Source organism: Pan troglodytes, chromosome 7 (genome assembly GCF_028858775.2).
Source record: "Pan troglodytes isolate AG18354 chromosome 7, NHGRI_mPanTro3-v2.0_pri, whole genome shotgun sequence".
Classification (NCBI taxonomy): Eukaryota; Metazoa; Chordata; class Mammalia; order Primates; family Hominidae; genus Pan; species Pan troglodytes.
In genome coordinates, this window is record NC_072405.2 from 40410600 (window position 1) to 40432700 (window position 22101).

A 22101-nucleotide genomic window follows, 5' to 3' on the forward strand; every position below is an offset into this window, starting at 1 on the left:
TGGTGGCCAGCTGCTGGGACTGAAAATCAGAAGCAGCTCCAGTCCTTCCAGATTGTGAGGGGAAAGGTTAAGGAGAAGGAAGCGGTGCCTTGTCCCAGACAGACGCCCATTGGTCCTGAGATTTCAAAAACACCAGGAGAGAGAATGCCTGGCAGTGGAGAAACCAGCACTCAGCCTTCTCTGGAAGAAAGAAAAGGCTTGAGGCAGGATTCTCAAGCTTCATTTAATTACGATCAAATAGGGACTGGCAGAAAAGCATAGCTGCAGATTTGTAGTAACCTCTCCCTAAAAGAACATGAGCTGTGAGGGAGTGACCTTGCAGCCAGCACTGATTTGACATTCACCTGTTTCCCTGCTTGCGTTGGAATGCCGCTGGGTTAGTTTGGATCCCAAACATAGAAAAGTAACTCCTAGCAGGAGGCAGAAGAGAGCACTTAACATTATGCAGCCAAGAGGTTACACTGGCTGCTGCCTCTTATCAATGGGTCTTTCAGGTCCTTTTTGGGAGCAATCCTGGGCTTCATTGCCCTGCCTAAACTGTGGTTTCCAAGCAGTTTCTCAGGAAGTTCCTGTTACATTCTGTGATCCTGCCTAATACAGTAATTTGATTCCAGTTGAAAACTTCCATTACATACATGTCTTGAATCGGGAGAGTTAGAGCCTTATACTTTGTTCCTCTGCAAAACTGTAAGAGCATCACTGCTGTATTAAAGGGAAGTGAGTGGAAAGTTGCAAAGTGAGCCTTTGAATTCAAGAAAACAGATGAAAATGAGCCCAAGCCTTGGAACTACAGTTCTAAGTTTTGAGTGGTGGACAGAGTGGGAAACCACATAGCATGCAAAGGGGAGCGGAAGGGCAGAGGAAGGAAGCAAGGCTACAGTGTTTGGCTGTGTTCTAATGTGCTCTGGCATGGAGTTATCGTGAGTGGAACTAATGTTACATAACACTATGTATATTTTGGAAGATGGCTGGGAAATAGCCTTGGGAGCCAATGGAGATTTATTAAATAAAAATGACCTCAAGCTTGATTTTTCATCTTTACCAGCCACCATAGTAAATTGGCATCTCTGAGACTCCTGTGGGAGCCAGAAAGCTGGAATCAAAAATTCAGAAACATGAAATCAAGAAAGAACTGAAAATCTGAATGGAAAGCCAGTCACAAAAGAATAAGAAGTAAAATATTCTTTAATTATGTATTATCTCCTACAGATCAAAAGGAACTTTCCACCATTTCATTGAACCTGTGAGTGAAAATGATCCCAAAAGTATAGAGAAAATAAAGAACAGTAAGCAAATTAATTCAGTTTATATACTGTTTTTTAACCTGTTTAGAAAGAATTTGAGAAGTGTTTGATCCTGATTATATAAAAAAGATATATCTGTATCTATGTCTATGTATATATTAATACATACAAATAAAATTTCTAGAAGGAAGAGTACACAATTAACAGTGGTTACTTCTGAAGAATGGGAATGGGATGTTGGAGGAGACAGATCTGTCACTTTTCATTTTATATTTCTCTGGTGAGATCAAGGGAGCATCTTACTTTGTAAATATTAAACATGCTGAAATATATAGGTTAAAATGTAATTAATCTACATTCCTATTTTCAGAATTAATCTGACTTACCATTTGGTCATTTTTGCTTGCTTACATTTTTTCTTTTGAAAAACTCATTATGTTGTTTTGCTAAAAACAATTAAAACAATGCATCAAACTAGTAAGAAAAAAAAAGTGTCAAACCACAGAGAAAGACTCACAATTACCATTAGATACATAAAATTCTATGATATATTTCTTTGTACATTTCTGGATCAAATAATGGCAAGATGGATGAACTGATGGATAGATGGATATATAGACATGCATCGATGTAGGCAGACAGTAAGATCATAGTATAATTGATATTTTAATTTAACAGAAGGATAAAACTGAAATTTCGCTTTTAGAGGAACTATTGACCTCAAATAAATGTTTTATTTTCTCCTTAAGACGTATATTTTTCTAAAAGATCCAAAGTTAACTTGAAAAACATGGAAGTCGATTCTTTTTTTTAATTTTTATTTTAACCTATCAAGCTCAATTGACTCCCTCTCATAAAAGTGAAGGCACAGTGGCTCACGCCTGTAATCCCCGCACTCTGGGAGGCCGAGGCGGGCGGATCACGAGGTCAGGAGATCGAGACCATCCTGGCTAACAAGGTGAAATCCCGTCTCTAGTAAAAAAAAATACAAAAAATTAGCCGGGCCTGGTGGCGGGCGCCTGTAGTCCCAGCTACTCGGGGCTGAGGCAGGAGAATGGCATGAACCCAGGAGGCGGAGCTTGCAGTGAGCCGAGATCCCGCCGCTGCATTACAGCCTGGCCGAGAGAGCGAGACTCCGTCTAAAAAAAAAAAAAAAAAAAAAGTGAAGATATTGCCACAGGTCTCAGGTCCTCTTTCCCTGCTTCACTTTCTATTAGTTTTATCAGTTATGTTTACATTTATCAAGTTTAGAGCATATACAATCTTTTTTTCTTTTTTTCTTTTTTTTTTTTGAGACGGAGTTTCGCTCTGTCGCCCAGGCTGGAGTGCAGCGGCACGATCTCGGCTCGCTGCAAGCTCCGCCTACCAGGTTCACGCCATTTTCCTGCCTCAGACCCCGGAGTAGCCGGGACTACAGGCGCCTGTGCAATCTCTATGGTAACCACATTTCCCAGCTGTCTACTACCGGTAATAAAATCAAATGGATTCAGTGCTCACAACTCTTCAGTCTTCGGGCTACTTTCCATTCTTGAGTTTTTAGCTGAATTCATCTCTTTGGCTGGATTTTATGGTAAAGTAGTTTTCTGCTTATTTTTTCCCCCAAGAAGGGCTTACATGGGTCTTTTTCTATGAATTATTTTCCTACTTGACAATATTTACTTGTTACTTTTTTACTTTCATCATACCTTGGGCGCATATAATACCCTCCCTTCACATTTTCTTTCCTTGAATTTGTGGAGAATTTTCCATTTTATTCTTGCAGTCAACTTTACTGAAAACAAATCTGAAGTAAAAAATGTTTCTACCGTATAGGCGATGGCTTTTTAGTGCCAAGATGCCTAAAAATAAGTTACCCTTAACACATAATAGCTTAACTTAGTTAGGTCTAGAAATTGAGGGTTTGTTTTGTACCACATTTTCTAGAAAGAGTGCTCCTTCAACCTAAAGATTTACTTAGCTTTTTTTCAGGAAATTTCTTGGATTAGATCTTAGAATAAATATTTCTTTTCACTTGTTAAATTCTCTACTTCAGGAATATCTGTTAACATTATGTTGGATTTTTTTGTTTAAAGTATTCACTTTAATTGCTTTTATCTCCTTATCTGTTCATCTTCCTTCACTGTAATTATCTTAATCCCCATTTCTCTGTATCAGTAACTTAATTTTCAATTGCATCCATTCTTTTTCTAATTTATGTATTAGTTTCATAAGGCTATTGTTTTGAGTTTTTTCCCAGTTATATCAGTACTCTCCTTTATCATCTAATTCTGTTATTCTATTATTTTGTCTTTGAATTTTGTTTTAGTGAACTTACATTCCTCTATTATATTACATTATATTAGAATGAGCAGTTTTGAGTAGGTTGGTTCATGAGTTTGTGAGTAGGGTAGTTTCAAGTAGGGTTGAGTAGTAGTTTTATGTTTCTTGTGATAATTTTGCCAAACAGTGAATATTTCTTTTTAGTATAAAGATGTCTCATGGAATATTTAGGACATGTATATGCTAAAATTTATTTGTTGCTTATATGAAGTTCAGATTGAGCTGGGTGTCTCTATTTTTATATTTTAATTTGCTAAATCTGTAGGTTTTTTATAAATTTCCTTCCTTCCTTCCTTCCTTCCCTAACCTAGGAGGATTTTATAGTTGCCATAGCATTGTCTTTTCTTTTTGCTCATGCTTGTGTGTCCCTAAGATGCCAAGTTAGGTGGGATATATTGTAGGTGGCCTCTTGACTCTCTTCTCACCATACTGTTTGTTTTCTTTACTTAATATACAGTCTGAGAACTGAATTTACTTTCATGGATTATCTGTTTGTCTGTAATCTATGGGAATACTGGGTGATGAAGGCAGGGAGCTAGTCTTAGATACTCTGCAGCCTTTTCTCTGTCTCCTAAGATATTTTTTCTGTGCAGTGGGAGAGGGGTTTTTGTCCAATCCCCTGGGAAATACTCTAAATGAATAATTTCTCAAATTTGCTGTGTATTCTTGAATCTTCACTCTCTTCAAAGAGACTTAAGCCACTGTTTCATTCAGGGTAGGAGCAGCTAAACTAAACTAACAGAAAAGCTACAAATTACAGTGGCTTAAAAAACAAAGGACATTTTTCTTGCTTGGGTAAAGTTTCATATATTTTTCCCTCTATTTCATTGCCGTGACTTTTGGGGAGCAGTGACTTCTAAATTGTGGTTCTTAATCAACTAGTGTTTATAGTTTGTCTAACATTTTAAAAATATAATCAGTTTCTTTACTACTATTTTTATATTACTAATTCATTAATTTTCACCCAAATCTTTAAGAACATGGCTCTCATGTTTAGGGAAAGAAAATTGCGCAAATGACTTGTGTCCATACCGTTTTTTTGGCCTCACTATTCCTGAATGTGGTTTCTTTCTTCTAATGAGCAAACTTTAGGGGACTAGGACTGTGCATCTCAGAATTAAAATGGTATTTCTGATATGTATGGTTTATGGTTCAATGGAAAAAATATTTATAAGAATTTTTCAAATAATTTTCTGATTGTAAGGATGAATGTGACCTAATGTTAAAATGGCAGGACAGAAATATTAAAGAACTGAATGATGGCATCAGCTCAGCCATTTAGTATTTGATTTTGGACTTAGTTTCCTCATCTGTATAATAAGAGCTTTGCTTATGTATTTTTCCAAGACCATTTCAGGGTTTTGCATTATTTTATTTCATTTGGAATTAACATTCAGGTCATCTTATAGTAGTGTACTGAATAACTGAATGTTAAATGTCTTGCTAAAATAAATATTGGGTTGGTGAAGTTGAAGTTTTGGAATAATAGCTAAAATTAATAACTATAGATTTTAATTAATGATTTCATTCACTAACTTTCAAAAGTTAGACATTCAAAAACTGCAAGAAGAATATTTTTTCAAGATTATAAATTGCTAGATGCTTCCTGCAGTGGAAAGGGGAACATGAGATATTTGCAGTATTAAATAGATACTCACTTTCAATTGATACATTTAATAACATCACTAACCTTCCTATTCATAGTGAAATGAGTGATGAAAAAGTTTTTTAGTAAATATTTTTTACTGGAACAGAAATAATTTTGTAGCAGGATTCATAATTTGTGTATACTGATTTAAGAATATCATTACTTCCTGAAAGTGGCATTCATCTCTATGGGTAGTCATTTTAACAAGGTTTTTGTTAAAACCTTCCCCTTCATTAACACACTTTAGGAAAGTGTCTTCTAAGTCATTCTATCAAAGTCTGTTGCTTTCAAATTTGATTAAAGAAAACAAAGTATTATTTGCATACCTCATTTTTCTCTAACACATTTTTCTTTGCATTTCCCATATTCTGGATTATGTGTGGATCAAATATGATTTAAATGTTATGCACAATTTTGTGGTTTTTCCTACTAATGAAATTTTGAGTTGCAAAGTTAACATTCTGCCATTGTTAATATATTCTTATTATTAAAAGACAAAATTTCAACACATTTCATTTAAAGATCTCAATTGGCTTTTACTTGCAATTCCAGAATCGGGCAGCCGTTAGAACCAAAACAGTTCTGAGGAACTCCCAGGCTGCAGTGTGGTGTGAAATGTTTTATGGACAGAAAATGGAAATGAGGTGCAGAAACTGGAGGTGAGATTCAGAGATAGCTGATTGGTTACAGCTCAGCCTTTGCCTTGTTTGAACATGGTTTGAACAGTTGATTGACTGAAGCTAGGCTGCTGTGATTGGCTGATACTTTACTATTTGTTACAAAGGCAAATTCCTAATTTAAGTTTTCAAATTGTTTAAGTACTAAGTTAGGTTTTACTTTGTTACTTAGGACTCATATCGAGGCTTCTAAAGCCCACACCTAATACGATTTAACATTACCTATGTGAAGAATTACTAAGCAGAAACATTTTGAAAGCCTCATGACCTGAATGGTATTAAATACTTAACAATTGAATTTGTCTCAATAATAATTATGTTTAAAATTATGAATGCTGGTTTGTAAAAAAAAAAAGCCACAAATTTTAAAATTCTGATATAATCTAATATCTGGTATTCAGCTTTGTATTATCATTTTAAAATTTAATGAACATCTCTGGACTCTAAATATTTTTCTTTTTAAAGTTATATAAAACATTCTCTTTGTATTCATTATAACTATTAAACTATTTGCCTGCTTATTTATATTGAAAGTCCTTAATATTTTTACAATAACTTAATAGCTTTCACAATCATCATTACTTATTATAGTTTATACTGTTTGAATAATAAATATATGTCTATACTATGACTCATTGATACATTTCAAAATACAATGCACATAAGAAGATCTTCATTCTCTAGATCTGTCATACTACATATGTGAACGTTAACATTTGTAGTGGCAGTGAATCCTAGGGGCAGCCTTGCATGTTAATGTTATGTGGTTGATTTGATAGGATGGGGATCTATGTAATCATATGATGACAATTTGGGTTTGGGAATCTCAGAAATGCCATCAGTATAGGAATATGGCTATTCTGCTCTTCATAAGCTAAGAATAAACTTGAAGACAAAGAGTAGATTTTGGCCAGACACTGATGCTAAAGTCACCCCGATGCTGTCTTTGCTTCTAAGGTATAAATTACCTTATTTTTAGCAACTTTTTCACCTTTTCAACTGTATCCCTTTCCTCAGCCTCTTTCATATGTGAAATAAAATATTCACTTACTACTGAGGATGATTTTTTTTAACCTACTAAAGAATACTACATAGCTACAGAGGGAACCATATCCTTTAGAGACTCCGTTGGGGATGATCATATGCAGAATTATTCTTGTCCCTTTGCCTCTGCTTAATCCCCTTCACAAAGTCTGTGGCTCAAACAAATGAGAGTTGGCAGTACTAAAGGAATAAGTTCCCAGCATACGTCTGCCATGCTTTAGCATCATTTCAGATTAGAAGCATGGAGCAAAGGTAGGCAGATGGGTCAAACAAAATGCTGAGAGCTTCCCTCCTTTTAAAAAACAAAATTCTAGTCAGGGAATTATTTTTAAATAAAATGCAAGCCCCCAAGACATAAATAAACAGCCAGCATATAATACTAACAACTCAATGAAAGATATTTCCCCAGGTCAACTCATCTGGTAGGACCAGTTATTTTGTGTTACTGCATTGCCCCTCTAGCAGGATCATAGAAGACCCTAAAGGCTACAACAAGAACTGCTTTCTGGCTCTCAAGTCATTTCAGTGGTTCCCTGATGGCAGCTGTCTCTTTGGGGAGGTGGTGCCGTGGTCTGTTTGGGGTTAGGCCATCGGCACAGGCCCCTTGTGCTAGCATCACATTGTCATAAGCTTTCTGCTACCGTGGCTACCATCCATCACCAAGCTCTGTCTCCATGGGCAGCAGCCTCTGTGCCCAGGCCACCCCAGGACCTCAGGCCCATCTCTCTTTCCAAAGGTAGGTAGGTGGCCTTTTCCCATTCTTTAGTTTTTGACTTTGTATAACTGAAGCTTCTCCTGGGATGATGCAGGCAGCAGCTGCACAGTCACTCCAGACTTACTCTTCACTTTGTTGTTAGGCCCCTGCAGCTCGCTGCACGTGACTGGTGCCATCTGCCCTCCCCGCACTGGCAGCTGCACCTCCCACACTGCCTATTTCCCCCTTTCTGCTTTTTGTAGCCACATGTCTAAAGATGGCAGGCCAGTCTCTGTGGTCTATTTTGTGGGACTTTCATTTATAACTAGGCAGCAACCCACATTAGTTTTTTATCCTGATGATCTCCCTCCTCTTGGCCCCTGTGACACGCCCCAGTGTGTGTTGTTCCCCTCCCTGTGTCCATGTGTTCTCATTGTTCAGCTCCCACTTATAAGTGAGAATGTGTGGTATTTGGTTTTCTGTTCCTGCATTAGTTTGCTGAGGATAATGGCTTCCAGCTCCATCCATGTCCCTGCAAAGGACATGATCTCATTCCTTTTAATGGCTGCATAGTATTCCATGGTGTATATGTAGCACATTTTCTTTATCCAGCCTATCATTGATGGGCATTTGGGTGGATTTCATGTCTTTGCTATTGTGACTAGTGCTGCAGTGAACATACACGTGCATGTATCTTTGTAATAAAATGATTTATATCTTGGGGGGTATATACCCAGTAATGGGATTGCTGGGTCAAATGATATTTCTGGTTTTAGATATCACCACATCATCTTCCACAATGATTGAACTAGTTTACATTCCCACCAACATTGTAAAAGCATTCCTATTTCTCCCCAACTTGCCAGCACTTGTCATTTCTTGACTTTTTAATAATCTCCATTCTAATTGGCATGAGATAGTATCTCATTGTGGTTTTGATTTGCATTTCTCTAGTGATCAGTGAGGTTGAACTTTTTTCATATGTTTGTTAGCCGCATGAATGTCTTCTTTTCTTTTCTTTTTTTTTCTTTTTTTGAGACAAAGTCTCACAGTGTTGTTCAGGCTGGAGTGGTGCAGTGGCACCATCTCTGCTCACCACAACCTCCGCCTTCCAGCTTCAAGCAATTCTCCTGCCTCAGCCTCCGAAGTAACTGGGATTATAGGCACCTGCCACTATGCCCAGATACTTTTTTTGTATTTTTAGTAGAGACGGGGTTTCACCATATTAGCTAGGCTGATCTCAAGCTCCTGACCTCAGGTGATCCACCTGCCTCAGCCTCCCAAAGTGCTGGGATTACAGGCATGAGCTGCCTCACTCAGCCATGAATATCTTCTTTTGAGAAGTGTCTGTTCATGTCCTTTGCCCACAATTGGATTGTTAGTTTTTTTCTTGTGAATGTGTTTAAGTTCCTTGTAGATTCTGGGTATTAGACCTTTATCAGATGGATAGATTGAAAAAATTTTCTCCCACTCTGTAGGTTACCTGTTCACTCTAATGAAAATTTCTTTTGCTGTACAGAAGCTCTTTAGTTTAATTAGATCTCATTTTTAAATTTCTGCTTTTGTTGCAACTGCTGTTGGCAATTTTGTCATGAAATCTTTGTGCCCATGTCCTAAATGGTATTGCCTAGATTTTCTAGGGTTTTTATAGTTTTGGGGTTTACATGTAAGTCTTTATTCCATCTTGAGTTAATTTTTGTGTAAGGTATAAGGAAGGGGTACAGTTTCAATTTTCTGCATATGGCTAGCCAGTTCTTCCAGCACCATTTATTAAGTAGGGTATCCTTTCCCCATTGCTTGTTTTTGTCAGGTTTGTCAAAGATCAGATGGTTGTGGATGTGCAGTCTATTTTTTTTTTTTTTTTGAGACAGAGTCTCGCTCTTCCGCCCAGGCTGGAGTGCAGTGGCAGGATCTTGGCTCACTGCAAGCTCCACCTCCCGGGTTCACACCATTCTCCTGCCTCAGCCTCCCGAGTAGCTGGGACTACAGGCACCCACCACCATGCCTGGAGATGTGCAGTCTTATTTCTGAGTTCTCTATTCTGTTCCATTGGTCTATGTGTCTGTTTTTGTACCAGTACCATGCTGTTTTGGTTACAGTAGCTTTGTAATATAGTTTGAAGTTGTATAGCATGATGCCTCCACGTTTCCTCTTTTTGCTTAGGATAGTCTTGGCTGTATGAGCTTTTTTGTAGTTTTATATAAATTTTAAAGTAGTTTCTTCTAATTCTATGAAGAATGTCAATTGTATTTTAATGGGAATAGTATTGAATCTATAAATTACTTTGGGTGTTATGGCTGTTTTCACAATATTGATTCTTCCTATCCATGATTATGGAATGTTTTTCCATTTGTTTGTGTCCTCTCTTTTTTCCTTGAACATTGGTTTGTAGTTGTCCTTGAAGAGGTCCTTCACTTCCCTTGTTAGCTGTATTCCTAGATATTTTATTATCTTTATAGCAATTGTGAATAGGAGTTCATATTCATTATTTGGCTCTCTGCTTGTTATTGTTGGTGTATACAATGCTTGTGACTTTTGCACATTGATTTTGTGTCCTGAGACTTTGCTGAAGTTGCCTCTCAGCTTAAGAAGCTTTTGGGCTGAGACAATGGAGTTTTCCAGATATAGGGTCATGTCATCTACAGACAAAGACAATTTGACTTCCTTTCTTCCTATTTGAATACCACTTATTTCTTTCTCTTGCCTGATTGCTCTGGCCATAACTTTGAATACTATGTTGAATAGGAGTGTTGAGAGATGGCTTCCTTGTCTTGTGTCGGTTTTCAAGGGGAATGATTCCAGCTTTTGCCTATTCAGTATGATATTGGCTGTAGGTTTGTCATAAATGGCTCTTATTATTTTGAGGTATGTTCCTTCAAAACCTAGTTTATTGAGAGTTTTTAACATGAAGGGATGTTGAATTTTGTTGAAGGCCTTTTCTGCTTCTATTGAAATAATCATGTGGTTTTTGTCATTGGTTCTGTTTATGTGATGAATTATGTTTATTGATTTGCATATGTTGAACAAGCCTTGCATACCAACAATTAAGCCAACTTTATCATGGTGGATAAGCTTTTTGATGTGCTGCTGGATTCGGTTTGCCAGTATTTTATTGAAAATTTTTGCATCAATGTTCATCAGGGTTATTGGCCTGAAGTTTTCTTTTTTTGCTGTTATCTCTTCCGGGTTTGGTATCAGGATGATGCTGCCCTCATGAAATGAGTTAGGGAGGAGTCCCTCTTTCAATTGTTTGGAATAGTTTCAGAAGAAAGTGTATCAGCTTCTCTTTGTACCTCTGATAGAATTCAGCTGTAGACCAGTCTATTCCTGGGCATTATTTGGTTGGTAGGCTATTTATTACTGCCTCAATTTCAGAGCTTGTTATTGGTCTACTCAAGAATTCAACTTCTTACTGGTTCAGTCTTGGGAGGGTGTATGTATCCAGGAATTTATTCATTTCTTCTAGATTTTCTAGTTTATTTGCATAGAGGTGTTAATAGTATCCTCTGATGGTTGTTTGTATTTCTGTGGGGTCAGTGGTGATATCCCTTTATCATTTTTCATTGTGTCTATTTGATCTTCTCTCTTTTCTTCTTTATTAGTCTAGCTAGTGGTCTATTTTTAATTTTTTTTTTTTTCAAAAAAAACAGCTCCTGGATTCATTGACTATTTTTAAAGGTTTTTTGTGTCTTTATTGCCTTCAGTTCTGCTCTGAGCTTGGTTATTTCTTGTCTTCTGCTAGCTTTGTGGTTTGTTTACTCTTGGTTCTCTAGATCCTTTAGTTGTGATGTTAGGATGTCAATTTGAGATTTTTCTAGCTTTTCAATGTGGGCATTTAGTGGTATACATTTCCCTCTTAACACTGCTTTAGCTGTGTCCCAGATATTCTGGTATGTTGTCTGTTTGTTCTCACTCATTTCAAAGAACTTCTTGATTTCTGCCTTAATTTCATTATTTACCCAGGTGTCATTCAGGAGCAGGTTGTTCAATTTCGACATAGTTGTGTGGTTTTGAGTGAGTTTCTTGAGTTCTGATTTGATTGTGCTGTGGTCTAAGAGACTGTTTGTTGTTATTTCAGTTCTTTTGCATTTGCTGAGGAATGATTTACTTTCAATTATTTGATCATTTTTAGAGTAAGTGACATGTGGCACCGAGAAGAATGTATATTCTGTTGTGGAGAGTTCTATAGATATCTATCAAGTCCACTTGATCCAGAACTGAGTTCAAGTTCTGATTATCTTTGTTAATTTTCTGTCTTGATGATCTGCCTAATATTGACAGTGGGGTGTTAAAGTATCCCCACAATTATTGTGTGGGAGTCTAAGTCTCTTTGTATGTCTCAAAGAACTTGTTATATGAATCAGGGTGCTCCTGTATTGGGTGCATAAATATTTAGGATAGTTAACTTTTCTTGTTGTCCCCTTCACCATTATGTAATGCCTGCCCTTATTTGTCTTTTTTGATCTTTGTTGGTTTAAAGTCTGTTTTGTCAGAAACTATGATTTCAACCCCTGCTTTTTTCTGTTTTCCACTTGCTTGGTAAATTTTCCTCCATCCCTTTATTTTGGGTCTCTGTGCAGCTTTACATGTGAGATGGGTCTCTTTAATACAGCACACTGATGAATCTTGACTCTTTATCCAGCTTTCCATTCTTTTAATTGGGGCATTTAGCCCATTTACATTTAAGGTTAATATTGTTATGTGTGAATTTGATCCTGTCATTATGATGCTAGCTGGTTATTTGCAGACTTTTTTGATGAAGTTGCTTCATGGTGTCATTAGTCTGTGTACTCCAGTGTGTTTTTATAGTGGCTGGTAACAGGTTTTCCCTTCCATATTTAGTGCTTCCTTCAGGAACTCTTGCAAGGCAGGCCTGGTGGTGACAAACTCCCTCAGCATTTGCTTATCTGAAAAGGATTTTATTTATCCTTTACTTATGAAGCTTAGTTTGACCAGATATGACATTGTAGGTTGGAAATTCTTTTCTTCAAGAATGTTGACTATTGCCCCAATCTCTTCTGGCTTTTCGGGTTTCTGCTGAGAGGTCTGCTGTTAGTCTGATGGGCTTTTCTCCGTAAGTGACCTGGCCTTTTTCTCTGGCTGCCTTTGACGTATTTTTCTTCATTTTGACATTGAAGAATCTAATGACTATGTGTCTTGGGTTGTTCTTCTCATGGAGTATCTTACTGGGGTTCTCTGGATTTCCTGAGTTTGAATGTTGCCCTTTCTTGCTAGGTTGGGGAAGTTCTCCTGGGTGATACCCTAAAGTATATTTTCCAACTTGATTCTGTTCTTCCTGTTTCTTTCAGGTACCCCAGTCGGCCGTAGGTTCAGTCTTTTAACATGATCCCGTAGTTCACAGAGGTTTTGTTCATTCCTTTTCATTCTTTTTTCTCTAATCTTGGCTGCCTGCTTTATTTCAGCAAGATAGTCTTCAAGCTCTGATATCCTTTTTTTCCACTTGGTCTATTCAGTTATTGAAACTCGTGGTTGCATTGTGAAGTTCTCATGTTATGTTTTTTCAGCTCCATCAGGTCATTTCTGTCCTCTCTGAGCTGGTGATTTTGGTTAACAGCTCCTGTAATATTTTATCATGGTTCTTAGCTTCTTTGCAATGGATTAGGACATACTTCTTTAGCTCAATGAAGTTTGTTATTACCCATCTTCTGAAGCCTACTTCTGTCAATTCATCCATCTCAGCCTCAGCTCAGTTCAGGGCCCTTACTGGAGATATGTTATGATCATCTGAAGGAGAAGAGGCACCCTGGCTTTTTGAGTTTTCAGTGTTTTTGCATTGATTCTTTCTCATCTGCATGGGTTTATTTACCTTTGATCTTTGAGGCTGCTGACCTTTGGATGAGGTTTTTATGGGGTCTTTTTAATTGATATTGTTGTCCTGGCTTTCTGTTTGTTTTTCTTTTAGCAGTCAGGACCTTCTTACATAGGGCTGCAGCCATTTGCTGGGGGTCCACTTCAGACCCTATTCACCTGGGGTCCTCCCACACCTGGAGGAATCACCAGTGGAGGCTACAGAACAGCAAAGATGGCAGAGTGCTCCTTTTCCCCCAGAGGGGCACCAACCTGATGCTAGCCAGAGTGCTCCTGTATGAGGTGTATGGAGACCCCTGTTGGGAAGTCTCACCGAGTCAGGAGGAACAGGATCAGGGACCCGCTTAAATAAACAGCCTGGCTTCCTCTTGGCGGAGAGGGTGTCCTACACTCAGGAGAATCCGCCTCATCAGGGCTGCCCTGACTCTCCAGAGCTGGCAGGCAGAAAAGAGTAAGATTGTTGATCCATGATACCGCGGCCGCCCCTCCTCCTATGGGCTCCTTTCAGGGAGATCAGAGTTCTGTTCATAAACCCCTGGCTGGGGATGCTGAAAATCCCACAGGGAGGCCCCACGCAGGTAGGAGGAATGGGTCAAGGTCCTGCTTAAAGAAGCAGTCTGACCAGGAACTGTCACAGCTGCTGTGCTGCGCTGTGGGGAATTGCTCCCGTTCCAAACTGCCCAGTCTCGCTGGCACCTGCAGCAGGGAAAAACGGCTGACTGGAGCAGCAGCGGTGGTAGCCACCCCTTCCCCCACCGAACTCGGTCTTCTTAGGCTGTCTCCAACCTGCTACCCTGGCTGACAGGGATTCCAAAGTGGGTTTCAGTTTGTAGGGTTCCAAGGGAGCAGGGCCGCTGAGCAAGGCCGCTTGGCTCCCTAGCTTCAGCCCCCTTCCCACGGGAGCGGACCGATCTCCTGCCTCCTTAGTTTTCCCAGAGCTAGAGTATGCAAAAACTCTTATGTCTCAGTGTCTGCCCAAGTGGTCGCCCACCTGAGCAGCCGCTGTGAGCCTGCACAGCTCTGTGTTTTGGACCCAAGGCCCTTGGTGGTGTGGGCTCACAAGGGCGCGGGTTGCAGAGATCCATGGGAAAAGCGTGCTTTTCAGAGCGGGGTAGCACAATTCCTCACCAGCTTCCTGGGTTCAGGGAGGGAGCACCTTTTGCCGCACGCAGGCTCCGGGTGGGCCCTCGCTCCACCCTGCTTTTCCTCACTGTCTGTGGGTTGCGCCAACCATCTAGTCAGTCCCAATTAGGGAACCTGGGTACCTCAACTGAAGATGCAGAATTTACTTGCTCTTTTTGTTCTTGGTGGAAGCTGCAGACTGGAGCTGTTTCTATTTGGCCATCTTGGCTCAGGGTTCAGTTTGAGTTTCTGTTGCAGACACTGCAAGAAACAGAACTGAATGAACAAGAGATATGAAAGTATGTATCATGGCAATAACTGTTTCTGTTTATTTCTTATTTTGTTTCATTTTGCTTTCTAATAGAATTGGAGGAAATAGGAAGTATTTAAAAAGTGTTTAAATTTACCATCAATTATTCCTGTATAGTTCTCTGTTTTTAAAAATATACCCCCAAGTTTTGAAATTCTGATTCAATACGGACTTTGAAAGGATGTGAAATTTGGGAGCATGTATTGCTGTTACTAAGACTCGGGGCTGTGAGAGGGCTTGGTGTTCCCCCAAGCAGTCAGGCTTGCAGAGAGAATTTGTGTCCTGCCACGGTCTTTTGTAAAGGAAGCTAGCCCCACCTGTTGTTCAAATTCATTTTGCTTGCGTGAAAGAGGAATGCTGTCCCTGGAAACCTCTGTCCAAGTGCCTGTTTTTTCTGTTCTGGGCAGCATTGCAAAAGTGATCTGGATCCTCTCAGAAAAAGGAAAAAAAATCACATCTAAAAATGTTCAATGTCATTACATTGAACACTGACCGGACAAGTAAGCTGGAACTGTATGGTTATATTCACAAAGCATCGTCAAATTCTGGGATGTTTGTTTTGGCTTTGTGTTATAATTGCAGCTACGAAACTAAAAGTGAACAAATTGCTTTCTCATTTAATTTCTTTTTATCATGTCTAAGTCTCAGTATTTTTATTTGTAGAATTGTGTTAATAATAATCCACAGGCCTTACTATGAGGAATAAATCAGATACTGTACATAAAACAAATAGGATATTTGTTGACATATAGTATTCATTCACCAGATGCTTAATCTTTCCTTCCTCTTGTCTATGTTAGCCTGCGATTGTTATTCTAGTGTTGGTCTCAAATAACTTAAACTGTCATTAGATTTTTGCTTTAATTCATAGGGCCAATAGAGGAGGAGGCAATGGAAAAATTACTAGGTATGTTTGCTTAGTCTCTCAGATGCTATAGCACACAACTCTCAGAGACTTGGAAAAATGGAAACACAGAGATGTTGTTTTGTGTTTTGTTTTTGAGCACAGTTCTTATTGTAAATGTGAGTGTTTACTATTATTTCTAGGGTTTATGATAAAAGATGGAAAAGAGAGGCTATACTGATGAACGTTGTCAATATGGGGGCTTGTCAGAAATTAAACAAACTTTTAAGAAAGTAATTGAATTTAACAAACATTATTGAGTACCTTATCTGGCCCAGGCATGGATCTTAACCTCAACTCCTCATCAAGGGTAAAAATAGACTCAGTCAATGCTAGGCGTGGTGGTTCATGCCTGTTATTCCAGTGCTTTTGGAAGCCAAGGCAGGACGATCGCTTGAGACCAGGAGTTCGAGACCAGCCTGGGCCATAAACCAAGACCTTATCGCTACAAAATAGAAAAAAAAAAATTAGCCAGGAATGGTGGTGTGTGAATGTAGTCCAAGCTACTTGGGGCTGAGGTGGGAGGATTGCTTGAGCCGAAGAGTTTGAGCCTGCAGTGAGCCATTATCACACCACTGCACTCCAGCCTAGGTGACAGAGCCAGATCCTGTCTCAAAACCAAAAAACAACAAAACAAACAGACAAAAAACAGACTCTTTCTAGTCATGACTTTATTCCAGTGCTTACCACCTGGTCCTTGCCCTCAGAGTTCACAATAAAGGGATTCTGGTCTGGGAAGAAAGCAACTTTAAAGAACCTCTGTCATCATTCTCATAATACCAATAAATTCCAAAAAAGAGCCTAAAGATTTTACAAATGACCTTCCTTAGAAGTTCTAGATCCTAGTTGATTACCTGAGCAACCATTTGCCTATGTGTATTTTAATTTAAATTGTCATAAACAGCTACTCAAGGAATTGATTAATCTGAATTCAAAAATAACTTTTATTTAGTGAAAGTCAAAGCACATTATTGTGTTTTGAAAAGTCAAATGTTGCCAACTCATGACTTAGGTAAGCCTGGAATATGAATGTGCAATTGAAGCAGACATTGGCTGTATGCACAATGCCCGCTGTTTTTCTTGCTGTTAGTCATTATATGTTATGTCCTTTGTCAGGTTGGAAACAAAAGATTAATTTCATTTGGTAGGCTTTTAAAAACGTGTTTGTCTGGTTGTGTGTGTGTGTGTATATGTATATATGCATATATACACATATATACATGTATGTATATATATGTATGTATATATGTATATACACACACACATATAAATTTAGTTCAGAAATTTAGGCATATATATATATATATATATATGAAATTTAGGCATATATATATATATATGCGCCTAAATTTCAGAACTAAATATTAAAGTTTAGGCTTAAAGTACCAAGATTTTTTTTCAGAGATGGATTATTTTAGCACTAAAATTCTTCTGAGCCTTCAGTATTGCTGAGCTTTATTTAGGAAATACTCAGTGATAGAAGATGAATGCAAAAAAAATTGATTAAAAATAGGAGCCTTAAAAATTGAATTCCCTTCTTACTGTTGATGTTCTTATATTATTTTGGTATCTACATAAATGATTATTTGAAAAAATTTCTGACATCTGATGATGTGTAACATGCCAAATTAATTTCCGAATGTTAAAAATCATTTTACTTATGGATAACTTCGTTATGTAGAAGCTGACTATCTAATTTGTAATTATTTTTATAGAAAAATGGCAAGTAGAAGCTTATCATGGGTGAAGTTAACAACAAAAGGCTAAAATTTATTTGTCTCTCTTCAGTCTTTTTCTCTTCAGTCAAAGACAACTTACACACAACAAGATTTCTCCTTCTTAATTACTACATTTATTATGGTATTTACCCTGTTCAAAAAGCTTTAGTGAGGTTCCAGCTTTGAATAAGATAGAGTAAACATACTGTGCCCTGTCTGTCCTACTGAATACAACTATCAAACCTGGACAAAACACATGAATTATATTTTCAAGGACTCTGAAAAGTAAATTGTAGCAGATGGACTGAGAAAGACCAGACCTGAAAATAAAACAAAACCAGGAGTGAGTTTACCATGTTTATCCTCTGGAGGAACCCAGCTTTGACTTGGGAAGCTCAGAAGTAGACATCAACACAGGCAGGAAGAGCTTCACCTGGCAGTGACGGTGACAGCAGCTGAGGGTCCCCAGGTTTCTAAAGCTCTCCGGACGAGAAAGTAGGTCCCAAGATAAGGAGCCTAAAGGGCTTTTTTCTTTCTGTGTATTCCTTCTTGGCCTCCAACATGGGTACAGTCACAAGAGCATGTAACAGAGAAGAAGGACTAGACCTACCATTTTCTGGATAAAGAATTGGAAAGAGGATCCACAGGTAACCAAAAAGTACCAGGGAAATGGCAGAGAAGGAAAACCTCAGGAGACCAACCTCATAAGTGGTATTTATTAATGCCTGGGCTCAAATCCAAATTGTACATGAATATGTCTGGTCCTAGATAGGGTACCGAAGACTTTGAAAAGTGAATTTTGGTATATCATTGCCCAGATTCCAGACTGGCTATTGTGTGACACAACATACAGGATATATCTGAATAGTGCTCAGAAGAGTTTGAAAATGCAAATGATATTAAAATAAAGATGAAAAAGAGAAAGCTGGTCACAACTTGTGGACATAACCCTTCTGGATCTATTGCCTGATTAAAAAATAGTTGATATTCTCGATTGAATTAAAACAAGATTTAGAGACTGAGCATGGTAACTCATTCTTGTAATCCAAGCACTTTGGGAGGGCAAGGCAGGAGAATTGCTTGCGGCCAGGAGTTTGAGACCAGCTTGGCCAACAGTGACACCAGGTTGCTAGGAAAAAGCAAGACCTAAAAATTAAAAAAAACAAAAAACAAGACTTAGAGTCTCATAATATTCAGTAGGTCTAGCATATAATGAAAAATTGCTCAGCATATGAAGAACTAGGAAAATTTCAACTTGCATGGGAAATCCAACCTACAATAACACTGAGATGACAGATCTTGGAATTACCTGACTGACTCTAAAGCAGCTGTTATTAAAATGTTCCAATGAGTAAGGGCAAATCTCTTTAAATGAATTGAAAGGAAGAAGGTCTCAACAAAGAAATAAAAGAAATACAGACATTTTATGGTAACTTTAGAACTAAAAAACACAATAACTCAATTAAAAAAAAACTCATTGGAAGGCTCCATGAAAGTGACAGAGGAAGAATTGGTGAATTTGAAGATAGATTGATAGAAATTATTTCATATGAACAACTCAGAGAAACATGATTTCAAAAAAAATGAACATAGCTTCAGGAAGCTGAAGGACAACATAAAAAGGTCTGATATGTATGACTTTGAAAATCCAGAAAGGTAGAAAGAGTGCAATATGTGTGTGTGTGTGTGTGTGTGTGTGTGTGTGTGTATGAACATGTACACAAACGTATATAAACACCCTTATGTTTGAAGAAATAATGGCTGAAACATCCCAAATTAGCCAAATCACATAAACCTACAGATTCAAGGACCTCAGAAAACTCAAAATAAACACAAATAAATCCATGCCCAAAGACATCATAATGAAACTGCTGAAAACTAAAGACAAAGAGAAACCTTGAAAAAAGCCTGAAAAAAAATGATATATTCCTTGTGGAGAAAAATCTATTTAAATAACTTCAAATTTCTTGTCAAATTTCACAGAAGCTAAAAAGAAATCAACCAACAGTTTTTAAATGCTGGAGGAAAAGAACTGTCAAGTAAAAATATTATATCCAACAAAAACCTCCTCAGGAATTAAGGCAAAATAAAGACATTCTCAGATTAAAAACAAAATAAGACAAAACAAAACAAAACAAAAACCCAAAGATACCCTCTAAAAAGTTTGCTGAAGAAATTCTTCACACACAAGAAAATAAACTGAAGAGCAAGTTTCATGAAAGAACAACAGAAATGGTGACTATATTTATATAAATAAATATAGTACATATCATCCTTTTCTTGAGTTATTTAAAACACATGAGAGTCAAAAGCAAAAATATGACATTGGCTGATACAGTTTTTATCCAGTATGCATATTTAATTTAAATATCTACTATAATATAAAAGGACCTATATGATGGTAGTAGGATTCCTACATTCTACTTGAAAAAGTAAAGTATTGATTCTAAATATAACATGAAAATTAAGCATGTATATAGTAATCCCTGGAGCAACCACCAAAATATTTTTTTTATATACACAAAGAGATACAGTAAAAAACCTGATATACTTCGGTGGAATGCTAAAAATAATCCAATAACACAAGATAAGACAGAAAAGCTAAAACAGAGGAATAAAAATCAGAAACAACCAGCAGAAAACAAATAATGAAATGGTAGACTTAAATCCAGGCATATCTATACTTGCATTAAATGTAAATGGTCTAAAGGGCCAATTTAAAGGCTAATGATTACCAGAATAAATAAAGAAAAATATATGATGCAGCAATATGCTATGTACAAAAAATCACTTTGAAATAATGATAAAGGTATGCCCGAAGTAAAAAGATGGGAACTATAAACCATGCAAACATTAAATAAAACAATACTCAGGTTGCTATATCAATATTAGACAAAATAGACTTCAAAGCAAGGAAAATGACTGGGAATAAAGATGACATTAAATCATAATAAAAAGAACAATTTACTAAGACATAACAACCTTAACTATGTCTGTAGCAAACAGCATAGCATCAAAATACGTGAAGTAGAAACTAACAAAAATGAAAGGACAAACAGATATATTCACAATTATACTTTGAAGATTCAACAGTACTTTCTAGAAAATTGACAGAACTAGTAAACAGAAAATATGCCTTGATATAGAAAAGCTGAAGGAAAAAACCAACTGACTGAATATAGTTGATGTTTTTCTCACTCTACTCCAAAACAATAAAATAGGCATTCTTTTCAAGTGCACGTGGAATAATATTACATTTATGAAGATAGACCTCATTCTAAATAATAAAACAAATTTATGGCAAGTTCATGGAATTGAAGTCACACAAAATTTGTTTTTTGTCCATAGTGGAATTAAATTAGAAATAAATGACAGATGCCAGGGGAAAAAAATTCCGAACAGTTTGAAATTCAACAATACACTTCTAAATACTCTACGGTCAAAGAAGAAGTGTCAAAAAAAAATTATTTCAAACTGCATAGAAATGAAAGTACAGCATATCAAATTTGTGGAATGTCTGCAAAGCAATGTTTGGAATAAAATTTATTATGTAAAATGCTCATGTTATGAGAAAATAAGTTCTCAAATCAATAATATAAGCAGCCACCTTAAGAACTTACATAAAGAAAAGCAAAAAAAAAAAAACCACAAAGCAATCAGAAGTAAAAATAATAAAGAGCATACATCAATAAAACTGAAATCAGAAAAACAGTAGAACAAATTAATGAAACCAACAGGTGGTTCTTGAAAGAGATTAATCAAATTGATGAACCTCTTGCAAGACTGACAGGAACAAAGATAAAACACACAATATCAGAAATGGAAGAATCACCACTACTGACACCATAGCATTAAAAGCATAAGAAGTTTATGTGTGTATTTATGTATGGTAGCAATAAATAATTAGCAAGCACAACTTAATTAGTAATTTCACTTAAAATAGCTTTCAGAATGTGAAGCACTTAGACATAAACCTAACAAAACATGTACAAGATATGTATGCTAAAAACTACAAACCCTCATGAAAAAAATCATAGATGACCTAAATGAATGGAGACATGTACCTTGTTCATGGATTAAAACACTAAACTTGTTAAGCATGTTAATTCTACTGAGTTGATCTATAGCTTTAATGCAACTCCAGTCAAAATCACAGTAGAATATTTTGTAGATATAGACAAGCTAGTGCTAAAATTCATATGAAAAGGCAAAGGAACTAGAACAGCCAAAGCACTTCTTGAAAGAAATGGAGAAATTATGTGCTCAATTTTAAGAATTATTAAAAAGCTTCAGTAATCAAGAGTCTGGTATCAGAGACGAGATCAGTGGGTCCCATAGATCAATGGGACATAAATAGACCTGCATAAATATGCCAACTCATCTTTAATAAAGATGCAAAAGCAACTTACTGCAGAAAGGGTAATGTTTCTAACAAATATTAATGGAACAATAGGAAACAATTGATATACAGAAGAAAATGCAACCTAATCCTCATATATTATGCAAAAAGAAGCTCAAAATGGATCATAGATTTAAATGTAAAACACAAAATTATAAAATGTTTAGAAGAAAATCTTCATGACCTAGAGTTA

At 37.1% G+C, this 22101-nt stretch overlaps 1 long non-coding RNA gene across 1 annotated transcript in view; it reads left to right on the top strand.

The window, feature by feature from the left end:
- The first annotated feature begins 2630 nt into the window (after positions 1 to 2630).
- The window catches only part of LOC129135689 (uncharacterized), a 113239-nt gene continuing 93768 nt past the window's right edge, over positions 2631 to 22101 (top strand). Inside the window, exons 1-2 of the long non-coding RNA XR_008536693.2 lie at positions 2631 to 2814; positions 5764 to 5870. This is a non-coding gene — a long non-coding RNA (uncharacterized LOC129135689). The remainder of the gene's footprint in view (positions 2815 to 5763; positions 5871 to 22101) is intronic.